Consider the following 20,279-nt stretch of genomic DNA (forward strand, 5'->3'; position numbering starts at 1 on the left):
AAAAAGAAATTTACACTTGCAATCACAATTACCTTTTAAAATGTGTTGGAAATATGAGAGTTGATTCATAACAGGTGGGGATGGGGTCTAAAACCATTCTGTAATGAGAAAATCCCCAAGAATTGAAATAATCTTTGATAAACCTTTCAATCTCCCAGAGTGCGCAGTGTTCTTACTTTTGTCTGTGCGTGAGATTGTGGGCTTGTGTTTAGGAGACACACATGAAAAACACGTGTCTTTCAACATTGGGGTTACTTCCGTTCAGGGAGATGCTCTCACTGCGAGAACTCTGAGGGAGCCGAGATAGAACATTCTGTCCTCCTGATGCTTTTTTTTTAATAAAGATTTTTATTTATTTATTCATAAGACACAGAGAGAGAGAGAGGCAGAGACACAGGCAGAGGGAGAAGCAGGCTCCATACAGGGAGCCTGACATGGGACTCGATCCCGGGTCTCCAGGATCACGCCCTGGGCTGAAGGTGGCGCTAAATCGCTGAGCCACCTTCCCACCTCTCCTGATGCTTTTTGATGGGATGGCAGTAGACAGCCTGCAGGTTGGAAATGTATTTTTCTTTTTCACTACATCTTTCTTATACATGTATGTATGTGTTGTTGGTTTTTTCCTTCTTCTTTTTCTTTCTTTCTTTCTTTCTTTCTTTCTTTCTTTCTTTCTTTCTTTTTTTTTTTTTGATAAACACATATATTGAATGATCATATGCTATAAGCACCTACAGTGGACTCTGCTATGTTGCTAGCTTGGAATGGCCATGAGGTCTTTCTGTTGGTTTTGTTTTAGTGACAACTCCCACACCCTCATCTTGCCCAAAAGGTTCAAACGAATGGTTCCCAACCTAGTGTTCCTTTGAAGCAATTTATGAAGAGTCAGTTTTACTAGAGACTGCCTGAGTCTTTTTTCTGGATTAGTACATAGCTTTCTGACCATACTCAGAGCGGTGGTAGAAACAAGCTTCTTGGAGATCGCTTCCCTATCACTTCCCCAACTCTCTGTTTGTCATTCTTTAGAAGGACAGTTGAGCACAGTGGTTAACTGCTACAGTGCTAAAGTCAGTTCTGGATTCTTCAGTGCTCACTCATTATGTGACATTAGCCAAGATCCTTAAACCCTCTCGGCCTTGGTTCCCCCATCTCTAAAATGGGGGATAATACCTATCTTTCAGAACTTTTGTGGGGATTAAATGAGATATAACATATGAAATACTCAATGCATATCTGACGTATGGCAAATACTCAATAAACATTAATTGTTGAAATTATTGCCTCCAGATATACTAGACACAAGGAGACTTACGTGTCAAGAATGACTTTCCAAAGCAGATCACTGATGGCAGAAGTAAAGCCTTTCTGGAAGTGAGACTATATGTGCTGGATGACAATCTTCTTGATGAGAATGAGCACAATCCCACTGGCTTTTTAGGACCAGAGACTGCGGAGTGGTAACTAAATCTAAATAGTTTTGACCGTTTAAAAGGCTGGCATTTGCATTAGGTGTATGGGAGGCAAAGCAGCAGTTGCCCAGCTAACTACCAGCTACCTTTGAAGGCCCTTGTATTACATTGTGTGCCTGGTTTTTGTGGCTATTTCCTTTCTCCTTAATCTGAGATCTACACACTGCCATTTCCCTCCCCACATCCTTACTTAGGATCTGAGTTAATAAAGTATTTTTCTGAGTCATATTTTTAGTTGCTCTGGAGCACTTAATTCTATGAATTTGGGAAAGAAATACAGTCCTTCCCACAGAAACTATTGTGTTTGCTAAATCACCTGAATATCATCAATACATATATATTTTCTGCAAGACAGGTGGGACTTGCTCAAAACTGTGAGTTTTATTCTAAAGAGGTTTTGATGAACTTTGCTCATAAAAAAATAATAAAATAGAAAAGTCTTCTTTTTCTGATATTCACCAAGTTCTTTGTTTCTAAATACAAAATGGATGTGAAGACTAATTTCACTTTAGCCATTAGAGAGCTCCTACCTCAACTGAGTCATCAAATAGCTATTTATAAGCAGGAATAGGAAGACCTTTCAAATGAAAATTCATAATTCATTTTTAATAATTTTTAAATGGAACAGTCCTCCACCCCCATGCCACCCCCTGTCATGCTTGGCATTCAAAAGTAAGGAGAATTACCAGAGCGTTCTTCCTTAAAATGACAGATAACAAGTTTACTGTTTGTTTGTTTATTTTTGTAGCTAGATATGAGGAGCCCATCTCAAAAACAATTTGAAATTACGTATGCACTTAGAGGAGAACTAGGAAAATTCACCAGATCATCTAGGACAATAAAAAACACCAAAAGAAACAAACAAACAAAAAATCAGTTAACATTACTGATCATTCATTTTCCACCATGTCAAGTATCCTTTTAGATACCAGGAATACAGTAGTTGACAAAAGCAGACAAAAATCCTTGCACAATGTACTGTAAGGTGGAGAAACAATGAACAAGGTAAATAACTCATGTACATAGTAGTTTGGGTAGTAGTTAAGCATTATGGAGGAAAAATAATGCAGGAAAGAAGGGTAGGAACTGATATGATGAGGAAGTGGGAGGGCGGCCAGGAAGATCTTATTAAGAAGGTAGGTTTTGAGTAAAGACCTGAGGAAAATAAGGCAACCAGCTGGGTGGATATGTGGGAAGAACCTTCCAGGCAGAGGGAGAAGGGTTCTGAGACTGGAGAGAGCCTGGTGGGATCATCAATTTAGAGAAATGAAGGCTTTAATTAATTTTCTTGAAATGACTCAAATGTGGTTTTATACTTTTTAGGTTAGAGACTCTCTATAGGATGGGATAACAAATGTACAACATTTATTGCTCCAGGGAAATTGGATTTGGAGGAAGGATGTGGGGAGGAGTAGGAGACCATGGTCATGCTTTCGATAAGAGATGACAACAGAGACTGGCTTGGGGAAGTGGCAGTAGATTCAAGCAAGAGATATAAGGAAATAAACTTGATGCCCTTAGTGAGGGCATCAAATAGCTATTTGAGCATTAACTATGTGCCAGGCATGAAAACAAGGGCTTTGCATGCATGTTTTCATTTAAAGTTCACAGAAAACGTAGGAGGTAAGAATTTTCACTCCCATTTCAAGTGAGACCCAGCTTTGCACAGTGGCAGTATCGTAGCCAATGAGGTTTATCCAAGGCACGATTACTGCTAATCTAGTGAGACCCAAGGTAGGTAACATGGCTGATGAATGGCTAAGCTAGAATTGCATCCAGATCTGTCCAGTCCAGGGCCTGGCCTGGCAAACACCACCTTACACTACCCCCAAAGAAAGGAAGGGGGAGGGAGGAGGAGCTTAAGGAGGCTACCAGTATAACATCAGATTTTTGTCTTTAGTAAAGCTGATAGCTGCAGAAGAAAGAATAGGTTTAGGAGGAGACAGAGATGGAGTTCCTTTTCAAACAGGTTAAACTGAGGAGTGTAGGGCATCCATTTGTGGATTGTAGCAAGGAGATGGGGTACAGATCTGAAATTCAAAGATCATGAGAATGTGGAAACAGGGAGCGCAAGGAAAAGATATGACCTTCAAAACTCGCATATTTTAGGATTAAATAAAGAAAAGGCTCTCAAAGAGAACCTCAGAACTTAAGGTAGCAGTGCTGACCATGAGAAGGTCTCCCATCTAAAGGATTTTGAAATCACACACCTTCACTCACACGTGTCCATACACAGCCTCACACACACAAAAGCACACTCCCTCTGCCCTCTTCAGTGTTCTGTTCCTCATTCTGCTTGCCTCCTAATGGAAGAAGCTTCCTACCATATTTGGCCATAGAAACTGAACCTTTGTTTTCACATTAGAACTTCTGCTCCTCAGGGAAAAAAAAATTCTGTTTCTGTGGTTGGAATAAATCCCTTGTTCTTCCTTTCTTCTTATATAACAATTTGTTCTTCCTTCTTGGCAGGGCGAAGCAAATAGCTCTAAAGCCAGGACTCTGAAATTCAGCCTCTCTGGACCTCAGAGTTTAGCACAGTGTGTTGCACATAATGACTTCTCAGTAACTGTTTGTTGAATTCAATTAGTATGATTTCAGTCTCTAAGAGCTAAATGTAAACATGCAGACAGCGTTTAAGCATTGCCTTTACCAGCCACCTGTTGCTCCCTGGTTCACAGTTTACCTTACAACCGAGTGTGAGAATCATACTTGCAGAGCCATCTGTCTCACATATTGCCAACAGGCCTGGCTTTGCCCAGTCTCTGCATCAGTACACCTTTCATTTAGCTCTCACCAGTAAGCCTTTTTGGTGAGATTGCCACCTGACAGTTTAGAGCAGAGATTAAAAACTGGTTCAACCAGTTTGATTACCTAACATGGGAGTGGTTAGGGGTAGAGTGAATGAGTAAATGGAGTGTCAATGGGCCAATGGGTAGAGGGTTTCTGAGGCTCACCTTTGTCCTGGTTGGTGTGTGTTTACCAGTGACCGGAAAAAAAGATTTAGAGAGCAGATTTTTCTGTGCATGGAATACTGTGGTCTGGCCTGGCATACTGTTAAGCAGAATGATGGCACAGTTTTAAGAAAATCAGACAGCTGCTTCTTGAAACTTGGAAAGTCATTTCAACTGAGAATTCCCTTCCTAACTTTGGGTGAGGGAAATGGCCAAGAACTTTCTAAAATTAGCACCAGTTCCCTTATCCTTATACAAATTACCATCTGGTGTTTGTTTCGTGTACTCGAAGAAAGCCAGCTGGAATGGAGAATATCAAATACCAGTAACATTTTATTCTGAAAGGTCCACTTGATATCAAACTCCCATATCAAGTAGTGAAACCTCTAAATCTATATAAGGGTGATGGATGCTGTTGATCTTGTGGCGAGGAGAATTTTCGTAATCTAGTTTAGGAAGACACAGCACATGAGAGTTTCAGCTGGGGATTTCTCTGCTGTGGTTGTATATCAGATGGAACGACAGAATGAAGGATGTTATTTTACCTAACGTTAAAGACAGTCTCTTTATTGTGCTTAATATTAGGTCATGACAAAAGCATGACACTGAATTAAAATGAAATAGATATTTATTTTCACTGTAATTAAATTAAAGATCATAAACAAACTCTGAAATAGAATTTAGTACAAATAAGAAGTTAACTCTCTTCCAAAGCCTAGGCCTGGAGAAGTCACAAACTTACACCTGTTATTTACTTCACTCTTGAGCAAGTTTCTACATAAGATCTTCCTGACCTCTCCCTCTCCCCAACAAAGTATGCTGGCAGCTGGAAGTAATTCCACTTACCAAGAAACCTGAAGTCCAGACTTTTTTCTCATGTTTTCAGGGGTTTAATGATTAAAATTCCTTTGAATAAACTGACAACAGTCTGAATAATATTTCTTCTGTAAAGCGTTTCCCTACAGTCCCAGGGAGGTTAGCCTAGCCCTGCTGTCTGTAGCCACAGCATGACAGAGACCTCACCCAGAGCTCGGAGCCAGGGGAACCATATCTGGGAAAGGTTATTGTATTTATGATCTCTAACTAATTCCTGGGCAGGGAGGACTGCTTGGAGACTGAGCAAGGCAAGGCTAGTGGGTGCAGAGATAGAAGTTGGGACAGTGCTACACCTTTGTGATTAAAAAAAGGGGGGAGCAGCAGGGGAATCATGGGAGAAGGACAATTTAGAAAGCTGGAGAGGCCGGTGGGGGAAGGTTTAAGAAGCAGAGGAAGAAGCTGTTGGCCTCACAGCATTTGGCAGAGGGTGGGCATGATATGGAGTCTAGGAATGAAGAGCAAGCCTCTAACAGAGTTTTACTTACTTATTTCTATTAACATTTTATACTGTAACATGCAATATAAACTTTCCAACTCCCTATGAAATCCTTTATATACCTAATACTTAGCTCATGTGTGGTAGTGGATTCCAGAAAGAACTGGCACCTGCTTCATGGTGGCTGCTCAGTAACATGTGGGCTGTAAGTGTGCCTGTTTTGTATAGGATAGGCCAGTGGCAGGGTTTCACCCGTATGCCTGCCTTAATGACTTGAAAGTGCTCACATTCGTTTCAGAAGTATATCTGTTTGGATGATAAATTAGAAGGTCACAGAAAATAGCTCTTATCTGATTGTATTTTCAGGACAGACACATTTTATCCCTAGACTGCCTGTTTACCTACCTCCATTCCAGAGATCATGGAGTTGAGCTCCCAGAGGGATAGGATACCGTCTTCATGAATTCATTCAACAGCATGTCCTAAGTTTTGTATTATATGTGTTAGGTGCTGGGATGTGATGAGAAATAAGACACGATCTCTGCACTCAAAGATCTTAAGCGGGGAGGCGGAGATGTACCCAAACAATTATATGCCTGAGTAAGAGAGCTTGCAACAGGGTTCCTCCACCTTGGCACTATTGACATTTTTAGGCCAGATAATTCTTCATTGTGCTGGGGCATCCTGTGTGCTCCATCCTAGGTCTCTACCACTACATGCCAGTAACACCCCCTCCAGTAGTGACAACCAGAAATGTGTCCAGACATTGCCAGATTTCACCCCTGCCCTGGCTCCCATCCCAGCGTTGAGAAGCTTTCATTAAGTCTAGACCCAAGGCATCAAGGGAGGAGCACCTAACCCAGACTTGGACAGAATCATATTAATTCTTCATCCTTACCATCAAGTTGATGCTCAATAAGTACTTGATTAGTGAATAAAATACATAGTATTATGCTATTCTTCAGGATCATTGGAACAAAGTCTATAGTAAACTAGAGGGAAATTTAAGTATGAGGTCTTAGGCTGAATTTGACAAATGAATTTTACTCTGAATCACTGGCCCCAACATTGTTCCCAGAAATACCATATGTAGCCACAAAGGAATCTGCTTCCTAAATATCACAGCACAGATTTTTCTAGCAGTTATTTTCCTGTTAATAAACACTGATTGTCTAGCACTTTGGCAAATATCAGGTGCCTTAAATGCTAAATAGTCATTATAAAGCCACATAAATATTTTAGATTCATCATCCACAGCAGGGAAAGCAGAGCCCAGATTCTAGGAGGGAAAAGAAAAAAAAAGCCCTGACATTCAACTAATGGCTTCACCAACTGATGTACCCACCCGGGAGCCTGAAACCTGGTCCGTCTCAGAAGTAAATGTTCTTTGCAAAACATAGTTAAATCTATCTCAACTTCAGAGGAGGCATCCTGTCCCCAAGTCAGCTATTGTTTTGATGTAAATGAGGACAAAAAGAAACTCACAGCACAACCCACATATGCCTTTCACACAGCCTCTGCCCTGAACCAGACTGACATGGAATAATGGGAAGGCGGATGGCAAGATAAACCTGATTCACACGTCAGCCTTTCTTAGTAGACCCAGATGAACTGGGTGATGATGGAGCTTTCTAGAACAGGCTGTGTGACTTCAGGCAAGTGACAACTTCTCTGGGCTTCCATCGGTAAGATGGAGGACAGAGGAGTCATGATTTCAAAGTTGCTCACAGCATTCATGGTTACATCTGCAGTTTTACATTCTTAAAAATTCATAGAACTGAAGAGTTCACAGCATTATTATTTTTGGGGTAGAGGAAATGGCATAAAAAAAATCAGTCCCTGGACTAAGCTTAGCCTACACCCAGTGAAATAAAGAAAGAGATAATGGTTAAGAAGAGATCAAAAAGGGTGTTGCCTCTTGACGGGATGAGCACTGGGTGTTATTCTGTATGTTGGCAAATTGAACACCAATAAAAAATAAATTTATTATTAAAAAATAATAAAATAAAATAAGTAGGACATACTGTAAAAAAAAATCAGTCCCTCAACAGTTCTGATGCTGTACCTTTTTTTTTTTTTTTAAGATTTTATTTATTTGAAAGAGAGATAGTAAGATGGAGCATGAGTGGGGGACGGGGTGGGGAAAATGAGAAGCAGTGAGAGGGAGAAGCAGGTTCCCTACTGAGCAAGGAGCCTCACACAGGACCCAACCCCAGGGTCCTGGGATCATGACCTGAGCAGAAGGCAGAAGCTTAACCAACTGAGCCACCCACATGCCCCTCTGACGCTCTACCTTATTAGGCTCCCTAAAGTGTGATGACACCCCAGAGTACCATTCTGAGTTTGGCAGCTACATAGAACGAATGGGCCAGTCTGAGCTAATTCCCAGCTGGCTCCTCTCTGGGATGGTTTTGTGATGACCATTATGGTGTCCTAATGACTGGAACATGATCCAGCTGGTAGCCCTGGGCTTTAAGTTACTTAATCTTCTGGGAACTCTCTCTTATTTTCTCAAAATAAGTATTCCCAGCAACTGCACATAGAACCACTAATGTTATTTAGAATTTGCAATTAATAGTGAGATTTTTTTTTCTCCTTGATGGATCCGTTGTCCCCCTAACTGCCAAACCGTAATTTCTCTACTGATTCCCCAAAGATTCATTTTATTCGGAGTACTCTTAAAGCAGACACAAAACTCAGCAGAAGAGCTGCTTCTTTGTTTTAATGTTGCTGCTAAGCTTGAAAAAAAAAAAAATCTCTCCTCCCTCCTTTAATTCCTTCAGGAAATGCTTCATTCTGAATACTTATTAAAAATGGGGAAGCAGTCCTAGGAGGCTTCTGGAGGTCTAAGTTCATAAAGTGAATATGCATAAAGGCAGCAGAATATCAAGTTTTTATAATTACACCTTTTCACGCATACAATTCCTAGAGTGAAATCGGCTTTGATTTGGGTTGATTTAATATAATATAGTCTTTCTAATTTAAATCTATCCCTTCACTTCTACTTAACTGTTGTTCAATTTTAGATGTGAAAAGTGGGTTCCTATTCCCCACTTTCACACACCAATAGGGATTCTGTATTTCTAAACAAGAGTGATGAGATAGCATTTAATTTCTGACCTCTTTCCCTAATTCAAGAGCTTTGGGGAAAGAAGGTATTTCTGTTTTGGAGAGATAAACTGTAGAATGAGAGGACAAAAGAGGATGGAGAGATGTAGGCTTAGGTGACTGTGCCTAGCATAATGCCTTCTCAAAGTCAGCAAGCATGGGTCTTTGTTGCAAGAACAATGCCTAAGATAGGAGAAGAGACTGAATAATCTTGTAGCAAAAGACATAGTTAAGAGCATGTACCAAAAAACCCGTAAAAAACAACCCATAGTTAGAAGTGGAATTTTGATGAAAATAAAGGCCTGTTAGAGCAATCTGTTTCAATAGGTAGAAGGAATCAATGAGGGATTTTGAGTTGAACTACAGCTGAAAGTGCCACTTGCACTGCTATCCCAGGACCTTCAGTTGTATGAGGAACTCTCAGATAGATAGATGTATGATTGGCCTAAACTGAAAGTCAAGTACGTGTGGCGATTGGAGTTCTAGTTAAAAAGCCATGCACACACCAACTGGAGCTTTTGGGAGTCCTTCCCATATTTCTCTTGGCACAGACATTTGCTTTGTGGAGCTAGTGTTGACCACAGTTCCTGACACATAGGAGGAACCCAACTAATGTGTGCTGAATTATAACAGACCCTATTCTTGATGACCAACTTAGAAGGTCATTAATTTCACTTTTAACTCTGACTTTAGGAAACTATGGCTGTGTTAGAAATAGTCTTTGCCCTTCAGATATTTAATATTCAGTGGGGAAATCAGGTAAGACCATGTCTACCTAAAGTACAGGTAGTAATGGTTTTCATACAAAAATTTTTAAAAAATATTTTATTTATTTATTCATGAGAGACAGAGAGAGAGAGAGAGAGAGAAAGAGAGAGAGAGGCAGAGACACAGGCAGAAGGAGAAGCAGGCTCCACGCGGGGAGCCCGATGTGAGACTCAATCCCGGGTCTCCAGGATCAGCCTGGGCGGAAGGCGGCGCTAAACTGCTGAGCCACCCGGGGTTCCCCCCAATTTTTTTTCACACAGAGCTACGGAGGTTTGAGGAGGAATAATTCATATATCTGAAGGAATATGGAAAGTGTGGGAGGTGAAGGTAGATATGAAATATAAAGGAATATTTCATGGAACAGACAGTATTGGAAATGGGTCTTTGGTGATGAGTCTAACTTCGATAGGCTGAGATGGGGGAGGTGAGGATAACATTCCTAGTGGCAGGTAGAGATGCAGTAGCTATGCAGAAATAGTTATATACACAGCAAGTTTAGGGAATTGGTAAGGACTCCACTTTAGCTAAAACAAGGGATTGTAGGAGATGGAAGGAGATGGCTCTGAAGAATAGGGGAAGGGTCATAGTTTTGGACAGCCGCCTTGAATGCTGGAGTGGGGAGTGCATCTTTATTTTCATAAGCCAGAGACCTTTGAAGTGATGGCTAGAAGAATGGAAGACAGAAGGGAGGAGACCCCTTTGTTAAGAGTCTCCACACAGGAGCCTGAGTGGCTCAGTAGGTTGAGCATTGGACTCTTGATTTTCAGCTCAGTCACAATCTCATGGGTCATGGGATTGAGCCCCACATTGGGCTCTGTGCTCAGCAGGGAGTCTGCTTGAAGATTCTCTCCCTCTGCCCCTCCCCCCACTTGTGCACCCCCATGCTTCCTCTCTCTCTCTCTAATAAATAAATAAATCTTTTTAAAAAAGTCTTAGTACATATAACCAATATGAATACATTCTCTCCTTCCCACAGCCCCATACCTAGCCCATTCCTCATAACTGTGCCAATCTTTAAGGCATGAGGGTTTGTTTATAGAATGGGTGCCTGCACAGGTGGGGCTTCTACACAGGGATAGTAATCCCACGTAGTTTGGTCTTGGTTTTTTTCAATCCTAAGTCAACAATTTACAGAGCACGTGGGAAAAACCAAGACAAGGCAAGTTGTGGGAAATAGTTTAAATGGGGGTTTGAAAAAAGCCACCAGATTTATGCAGAGGCTTCAGGAGGTGATGGCAGCAGACAGTACTGGACAAAGACTCTTCCCAATCTTGCTGCTCCCCAACCAGCTGCTGGCTTGTCACCAAGAGAACTTCAGCCATTGGAGAAACCCCAGGATGAAACTTATAAGCCATTCCGTTATTTTAAAAACCTATCACATGGAATTTCTGTATTCTTGTTTACTTCTGTTTGTGGCCTGAGGAACAATTAATGATCTTGAACTTCACTTACTGAGCCCCAGTGAGAAAGGATACTGCCAAAGGACGAGTATAGAGAGCACAGTGATGGGACTAAGCTCACACTGCCATGCAGATTAATGCCCGTCTTGGGGATTTCTCCTTGGTAATTAAAGCCTGCACTTCTGCCTATTTAAATATGGCTTGAATTGAATTTTGATGTCCCCTTAGTATCTCAAGTTTCAAAGCATATGTGCTAGTGGCAGCATCCTTAGGACAAGTTGTGTTATTGTTTTCCTCTCTGGAAAGAAAAATTCTCTGCTGATCCTTTTGGGAGATCTTTTCTCCAACAGTAATAATATTGCAAGATCTAGGGTAGAGTCAAAAGTTGGAATCCAAATTTTCACTCAGAAAAGAAGAAATTTGCTAAGGATATGCTTTATACAGATTTAAAGAAATTTCTACTTTAAAAGTTAGGAAGAAAATTTTAGGGCTTTTATCTTGAAGAAATGATTTAAAATATGTGTTAAGATTGCAGTGCATGGCTAATTATCACAGCATTGCTCGCGAGAGAGAAAATTCAAACTCTGATAACAAGAGATAGGATAAATAATTCACTAGTTACCCCTATATAATGAAATATTATGTAGCCATACAAATAGAAACAACTAGAGTTCTTTATAATAATGCATATAAAAGTACTACCAGAGTTATTCCACTTTATTCTTTCCTGGTCCTATGAATAAATATCATTAGGCATCTACCATATGCTTAGCTATTTGTAATTTAAACCTTATAATTACTTTCAATGTATCAGTTCTTATAGCTTTTTTTAAAGAAAAGTTACACATTATATATAGGTCAAAGTCACTTCATTTGAGAAGTATCAGAAGCCCAAATCAAACCAGCAAGTACAAAGAGAAATTCACAAATTTCAGTTTGTGAAATTTTTGTGAAACTCTTTGACTAGCAAGTCAAAAATGTCCACTATATTATTCCCCACACTTACCTACATCCTTCTTGCTTAAGCCATTTACCCAGTCAAAACATCTTCCCTTCCTTCCAGCTAGTTTCTGTTCTTTGCCAAGTCTCATGGATTTCATAAACCTTCTCTGACCACCCAAGTGAATAGCATGTGCTCTTTCTTGTTGATTCCTATGTGACGTCTCTATTACTGGTAATAATAAAGCATATTTATTTTTATAAGTGCTTTTATCCTGATGTGTCTTTGTCTTGTCCTATGGTGAGGACTTGTGTATTTCATGCTACTGCAGTCCTTGTATGCCTTGCACAGAGTGGGTGCTTAAGAAGCTGATAGATATTCTTGGATTTTCATTTTCCTATATCCAAGTAAAACTGGGGTGGCAGTAAGCACCGTGGTAAAATGCCAGACATTTTAGTCTGCTTTTCTCTAGCCTCCACTGCCATTTTCCTAAGTTATTTTTCCACTGTAATAATTTCATTGTTTTTGGTCTTGTAATTCCTAGGTTGTAAATATCAACATATTTTTCTGCCTATAGGTATGCCTAGTCAATTTAGCCACAAATAAAACTCATTAAAATTAAGGCTTAGTTGTTTATTTCTTTTTTTAAAAAAAGATTTTATTTATTTATTTATTTATTTATTTATTTATTTATTTATTTAATTAATTTAGAGATTGTGAGCAGAGGGAAGGGCAGAGGAAGAGAGGGAATCTCAAGCAGACTCTCAGTTGAGTGTGGAGCCAGACATGGTGCTGGATCTCATGACCCTGAGATCATGTCCTGCGCTGAAATCAAGAGTCAGACCCTTAAGTGACTGGGCCGCCCAGGTGCCCCTTAGTTGTTTTTTTCTTGAGACAGCATATGAATTGATTAAATGTTTCTTAGACATTTCAGAACCTCATGGAGGCACATTCAAAGTTACAGGTTTCAGGGCAGCCTGGGTGGCTTAGCAGTTTAGAGCCTGCCTTCAGCCCAGAGCACGATCCTGGAGTCCGGGGATGGAGTCCCACACTGGGGTCCCTGCATGGAGCCTGTTTCTTCCTCTGCCTGTGTCTCTGCCTCTCTCTCTCTCTCTCTCTGTCTCCCATAAATAAATAAATAAATAAAACTAAAAAAACGTTACAGGTCTCAGATAGGTAGGAGTTAAGTGAATGTGAAATTATATCTTGGCCAAAGTCTCAGGTATTTTCAATAATCATATCCTTCATAGGGGATCCAAGGCAGTTTTTAGCCAGAGTCACTTCCTTTGTGTTCCCAGGGCAAATTTTGAAGCATTTCCTTGTTTGGTTCTGTGGCTTTGATTAGGGTCCTACTAATAAGCAATGGAAATGAAGATGTCCAGCTGGGAGAAAGAGTTAAGAGGGATGCAAAAAAATCCATGCTCTGGACTTTGTGCCAATTATTTGAAAGCTTAATGAACCGTGGGTATTGGTGCAAGGCATTCTTAAACTGTTGGGAGCCCCAGTGAATCCAAAGCTGTGTATGTTTGTGAGTGTCTGCTTGTTCTGGAATCAAAGAAATAAACTTAGCAAATAGTAAGGATATTTTTGGCATTGTGGGGGTGGAATGGGGAGGGGAAGATTTCATCACTTTCAAAAAAATGATAGGAGGAGGGTGAAAGTCTGAACTTTATTTCTCAGTTGGATGCCCCCAAACAATCAAATTTCCTCAAGTTTCTTCCTGTTACACAAGTGTGCTCTTCACACTTTCCTGCTATTTTCAGACTTGCCAGCTGATAAGGGATTCAAGCTCCAGTTCTCTGGAGCCTGGTTAGTTTAATGGGGTTGTGTTCTTTCCCCTCTTTGCCCTAAAGTATGAGATCTTAGTGCCAAGTTGGAGGGTGGAAGAACCAAGAGAGGGGAACTGAGTGACAGAAAGGCCAGACAGTGTGAAACCCCATCTTAGGGTTGATTGCATTTTCTGTAATGATAGCAGCTTATGCTGAATTTGGAGGCTCAGGAATAAAACACAATATGAAAGGGGGGTTGATGTTAACAGTGCAATAGGAAGCCTTCCAAAGCATTTGTCAAGATAAGAAAATCAGTGGAGTTTGCACTTATCCACTTGTTTTCAGCCCATTGAGATGTAATAAACACCAGCTACATAGAAAGCACAATATGGACAGTTGGGTAGATAATAATATAAGGCTGATGAAAATAATGGCTCACATTAATGAGCACCTGCTGTTGTTTTAAGTGCCTTATGTGTCATAACTCATTTACTCTGACCAATGACTTAATAGGTTAGGAACCACTGTTATCTCTATGTCATAGGGGAAGAAACAGAAACACAGAGAGGTTCTGTTAATTTGTCCAAAGTCACACAGATGTACTGACTGGTGGTATTAAGATTTGGGCCCAGGCAGTCTGGGTACAGAACCTCACTTCTTAGCCACTGGCTTCTACTGTTTCCCCTTGACAGATCAAGGGTAATAGATCAGAAGGCAAAGCTACAAAGGTAGGACATTTACACTGTGTGCATGTGTGTGCGTCTCTGCGTGTGTCCACGTGTGTTCATGTGTCCATGTGTACGTCTGCATGCATGTATATCTGTGTGTGTGTAGTGGTGGTAGCTACAAGAGGAAACACAAGAAGACAGAGGGCATGGGGGTAGCCAACATCCAGTAGTAAGGTCCATAGACCAAGAGAAATGAACACAGTGAGAAGTAAATTCAGCTAAAAATGAAGAGACTTCTAAGCTGGGGTCAGATAGACCTGAATTATCTCTGGGGCAAGTAACCTGGGGCAAGCCCTTAAACTTCCTCAGCCTCAGTTTCGGCATCTCAAGAATGGAAGTTAAAATACTAAACTCGAAAGGTTAGCTTAAGGGTTTAAAGAAAATATGTAAAGTGCTTGTGTAGGTCTTGGCAGTTGGTAGGTACTCAACAGCTGCTGATGGTTGCTATAATTGGGGTTTCTCAACCTCAGCACTGTTGACATTTTGAGCCCGATAATTCTTTGTTGTGGTGTGTTGTCCTGTGCACTGCGGAATGTTTAGCAGCGTCCCTGGCCTCTGTCCACTGTATTTCCCCCAGTAGTGACCATCAGAAATGTCTACTGATATTGCCAAATGCTCACACCTTCACCCCACTGGTTGAGAATCACTATTCCATTCGAGAAAGGAAGCATGGTTTCTCTTGGGTGTGCTGGGCCACGGAGTAGACACATTTCACATTTCAGGTGTTTTAAATGGAAGAAAGGAACACACAGGAAAGACACATTTGGGGCTTTGCCACATTTCCACCGAGGTCCTAATTTTTCTAACTGAATTACAAGTTCCCTGGAATGAAAGAAACTCTGACAAAAAAGGCCGGGGTTCAGATAGACATGCTAAATGAGCCTTCTGAACATACTGGGTCCAACACAGGATGGGAAGAGCTCTGGGCTCTAGAAGAATCATGCTAATTCTATCAGTAGCTCACTGTCTTTATGAAGGCTATTGGACTACAGCTCCGGTCTTTGTTTAACTAGTTAATTGGAACACAGCACCAAATACAGTGGGAATCAACCTTCATTTAAATTAAGAATTTGCTTATCATAAGAAGCCAGAAACGAGCTGGAAAATCTGATAAAATGTGTAGATGGTGTGCTGAGAACATTTTAAATGGGTTAATTTATTTCCCTGCATCTGTGGTATAATTCTGGAAAGATTTCCTTGTTGATGCAAAATGTGTCGTAGTTTGGATGAAAGTTCATTTAAGGTTGGTTCATATCCTTTTGTAATGTCATCACTTCTTGTCTCAAAGAGTAGGGAAGCAGAAATACACACACACACACACACACACACACTCCACATCATAGGCCAGAGTGTCAGATTCTGACTGGTGTGCTTATACGAACAAGATACACATTTTGTGGGCTTCAAATAATATTATATTTTTTAGCATAAATACATTGTTCCTGGGGCAGAACTTCAAACACAATCTCCATTCATCCTCTCACCAACCACCAACCACCAGATACTCTGGAGTTGTCTTTAATACTAGGTGGCCTGTCCACCTCCTTTACATTATCAAAGCCCATCTATGTACCTCTAGTGAGTCATTTCTAGGAAAGTTGTAATTATTAAATAGTTTTCCTCAACCCCAGACTGGATGCTCTAAATTCACCCCTATGTACATGGTGCTTGGCCTGTTGAAGACACTTATTATCTAGGAAAAGGAAGCACACAGGCATGAAGTGGAAAACTACATAAGAGGAGAGAAGACGAGGAGGGGAAGGGTTGGGGGGCTGGAGAGAAGGGGAGCAAGAGAGGTTTCTCAGAAATTCCCCAATAGCTTGAGGTTGCAGTTCTGATTTCCATCTCTGACTACAGCTAAGAAAGATGTAGTTGGGAGGAACCAGCATGTGAATCTCAGAGCATCCAGCTCTCTTCCTGCCTCCTATTGTCCTCTTTTGGCGATGCTGTGGCTGGCACTTAAAAATGGGAGCCTTATTTTGTTTTGGGGATTAAAATCCACCTTCCAGTAATCTAATGGGGTGGAGCCACAGGAACAGAAAGGTTAAGTAAGGGGCTCAACCTGGCAATTGTGGTCTTAGAAGCAGCGCTGAGAGGGAGGGCTGCTGCTGATGAAAATGCCTACAATTTTTCTTTATGTGGCTAAGGTCCTACCCAGTAAAGGGCAGGAGAAAGATTAAAATTAACGGCAATAATAGTGTGGCAGGTAAATACCATAATTTATCATTTACTGTGTGCCTTTCCTTGTGCAAAGCGCCCCATAGGCACTAGCTCCCCTTTCCTTTCAGCAGCCCTGTGACGTGTGTATCATTACGAGCTTTGTGCTGCAGATGAAGTAACAGGTTCAACTGTTAAATGATAGGTCATACAGGGGGATTAAAATCCAGGACTCTAGAGCTTAGCCATTACCCTCAAGATCATTGGACTAAGAGTCTAAATCCTTCTGCCATTAACTTCTCTGACAACAGGTAAGTTTTCTAATCTCCCAGGGACACATTTTCCAACACCTGGTGCTCAGTAGAGGTAGTAAATTGAATCTGTAGAATGGAGCTGATTCTAATTGCTTTACTTCTCTCTCAGGGTTGTTCTGAGGCTAGATGGGACAGTATGAACATAAAACAAACGTGAGCCACGACACCACTGTGTGCCTCCAAAGGGCAAACACTGCTAGTCCCATAAACTGCCTTTGGTCAACCTTTATGCAAAAATCAGAGGTTGAATAATGCAGCTCTTTCATTTTCCACAAAATCTTAAGGTAGATATCGATTCTCTTAACCTCCTAGAGTAGTTAGTTTAAACCAAACCTCTTGTACCAAGGATTCACCAAAATATGGGATGGTGTGTACTATATACTCATTCTTAGAGCACTCTGTCTGCCCCGTGAGATATTTTTTTAAACCAACTTTACATTAATATGAAAAAACTCTAAAGCTTCACAATGTCACTATTTGACATGAGATCTGAAAATGGCTCAGAATATTCCGACACAGAAATCTAGGCAGGAGATGGGCTTTAAAAGTGTACTCTAAGGAGCATGACAAAATGATCTAACCAGATATGACATTTCAATTCACAATCATGCCACAATTCAGGTGGCCATTTCTGCTTTCTGAGAACTGTTATTTATTCATCTGTACAAGAAGGCACACTACTGTATATCACTATAGTGATGTGCAGTAGCTGGCTGATTCTTCTGGTCTGATTTTCTTGGTCCTGTGTCCTTGAGCATCATCAACAATTATGTTACTTCTAAAGACATTCATATTTTCATTTTTACTTAAAAGCGTACTGTCTTGTCAAGCATATTCAGTAGAAAAAGATATTTTTAAAAAATTGCTATTGATAAGCATGGCCCCAGTCTGTCTGAAATTGCTCACGACTGCTTGCAAACCTATAGGAATCAGTCCTGGTAATCTCTGATTTACAGTACCCATTGATCCTGGGCATTTTTAAAGCTTGTTTTCTCTCAATGACGTCTTCCATTTGCAACAAAGATAAACAACAGCACAGCAGAACCCTGAGTTATTCTAGCATCATAGATTTATGGCAGTAATTCCAGGACTCCAAATAGATTTTGAAGGCAAATAAAAAATGTCGATGGCACCAAATAAGCAGAAAAGTCTAGGAGTTACAAGGTTTGGTTTCTCTATAATCAGAATAAGACAATATGGGAGCTGTCCAGGTGCATAAACCAACTGGCGTTACCTAACCTCAACCTTCTAACTTTGTAGCACATTGTCAATTAGGAATTTGGATCCTATTGCATGGTGGTTATGAAATTGAGCCCTGGAGTTGGAGACCTGGGTTCAAACTCTCTACCCTCTATCAGTGATGTTACCTGAGAGAGTCGGGTAACCTCTCTGAGTCTCCCTTTCTTCATCTTTACATGTGAATAATAACATAAGTTAGGGTTGTTGTGATGACTAGCTTTATGCATAGTAGATAATCCATACCAATAGATATTATTGTTGTTCTTACTACCAACGTATTACCAACCTCATCACTTTGCTACACATTAATCTTACTTATGTATAATGTGTAATGTCATGTCCTAGAGGATTATAGAATGAGATGGGAAATTGTTAATTTTTAGATGTGAAGTAGCTTAAAAGGATATCTAACTTCTTTAAACTACTTGAATTATTCATATCTGCATAATATGCTAACGTCGTCGTTACATACTAAAACATCGATGTGGAAAATTACAGAATGAAGGAAAAATGTGCATTTTGTTAAAAACAAAGCAACACCAAAAGAGAAGAGATGGTAACAAGAACTGAGATGACCAAGTAATAATCAGTAGCCATCTTTCTGAATAAACAGGACTGACTTAATTAAAATGAGTACCATTATTGTTAAGACAGCATTTGAAAGTCTTTTTAGGTGTGAACCATCCTCTTGAGGTCTTGCTCACAGTGCGGGTTTTCTGTAACCTGCTACCTAACAATTAAGGGTGGGTATAATAGCCCACTTTTTGTCCCCCAATTATGCCCTTTGCCATGGTGGGGTTAGAATTGATATGGTTTGTCATTTGCAGTGTAATGGCATCCGACTGATCCTCCACATTCATTCAGCCTCTGTGACTCTTAGGACTCAGGCTCATTTTTAAATTAACTTTTATCTGCCAAGTAATGAGCACATCAGTTTTTTAATATCACGGAAGTTTCATCTAGGAGCCTTTTCTTTTTTTATTACGAGAATCACTTCCCTTGCCCCTCCCCTTCTTCCACGATGTAATAAAACAGAACCTACCCAGTGTAGTACACAACTCAGGATTTCATTATATCCTGCTTGATGGGAGAGACTATTTACACAGAGATGAAGTGGCATGCCTTCACTAGATTATTTCATATGAGGCAAATGTGGTTTTATATAACAAAATAGGTCTTTTTACATTTTGTGAGCAAACTAGCTGAGTCAAAATCTTCTCACAGGAAGTCTGGATATTTCCTCAGATTTTAGAATTGTGTAACAGTGTCTACACATACTCAGGAATAGGTGAATGCATATTGGTTCTGTGGTACATATATAGCAATTTCTTTTGTGTATCTATCTGCTTATTGTGGGAGGGATAAGCCCAAGGTAGGCTTTCTCTTAAAAGTATTTTAAAACCATTAGGACTATTAGCTCCAATTTGGGAGGGAAAAAGACATTTGTTCAAAGATTCAAGTTCATTACTCCTTTTTTTCCAAGATAACATATTAAAGTACCACAAATTTGAATTTTGGGAGGTACTTTCACACTTAATCACAAGGCTCTGCAAACAGGGATTTCTTCTAATTACCATTCAAAATGTTTTTATTTTAAAGTTCAAGTCTCCATAATATATTGATTAGATTAGATGTCTGTAAAATTTATTTTACTCCCTTAAAGAATTTTGAAAAATTATATTCATACTTGTGTAGATGACATCTAATTTTGTTTTTATTAAAAAATCTAAATAGTTCAAAGAACATCATTTCTGGCCTACTTATTGGTATTTTAAAACACACCCGCTGTATCCATTTTTAGATGAATCCAATGGAGTTATTATTTGATTCTATCTTCCATTAAGAAATTAATGAAAAAGTTCCTCTTGAGCAATTGGAAATTTTACATGTTCCTTTTGTTCTCTATGAATTTGTACTTCCATTGTACTTCCCTCAAAGAATTATAGCATAAGAAAATACTTTTTATACTGGAAAGCATTTTATTGGTCACCCTACTATATTTCTTTGCCACACAAATATGTACAAAAGTTTAAATAATTTTTTGCCCATGACCCTACTGCTTTAAGTATCAAAAATTTATTTGGGGTTGAGTGATATTATTAATAAATATTATTAGTGCACAATTGT

General features: G+C 39.9%; 1 protein-coding gene and 1 long non-coding RNA gene across 6 annotated transcripts in view; one reads left to right on the top strand and one right to left on the bottom strand.

Annotated features, from left to right (window-relative positions):
* Positions 1–20,279, top strand: part of LOC102156863 — a 128,063-nt gene that overhangs the window by 96,820 nt on the left and 10,964 nt on the right. For 3 of the 4 annotated variants that reach the window (XR_005374821.1, XR_005374822.1, XR_005374827.1), the window contains one exon: positions 1,285–1,694. This is a non-coding gene — a long non-coding RNA (uncharacterized LOC102156863). Of the gene's footprint in view, positions 1–1,284; positions 1,695–20,279 lie in introns of those variants that run through there. The other variant, XR_005374826.1, reaches the window with a different exon arrangement.
* SYNPR (synaptoporin) overlaps positions 1–20,279 on the bottom strand; it is a 290,161-nt gene that overhangs the window by 23,043 nt on the left and 246,839 nt on the right. The window lies entirely within an intron of this gene.

The sequence above is a fragment of the Canis lupus genome, chromosome 20, assembly GCF_011100685.1.
Source record: "Canis lupus familiaris isolate Mischka breed German Shepherd chromosome 20, alternate assembly UU_Cfam_GSD_1.0, whole genome shotgun sequence".
Taxonomy (NCBI): domain Eukaryota; kingdom Metazoa; phylum Chordata; class Mammalia; order Carnivora; family Canidae; genus Canis; species Canis lupus.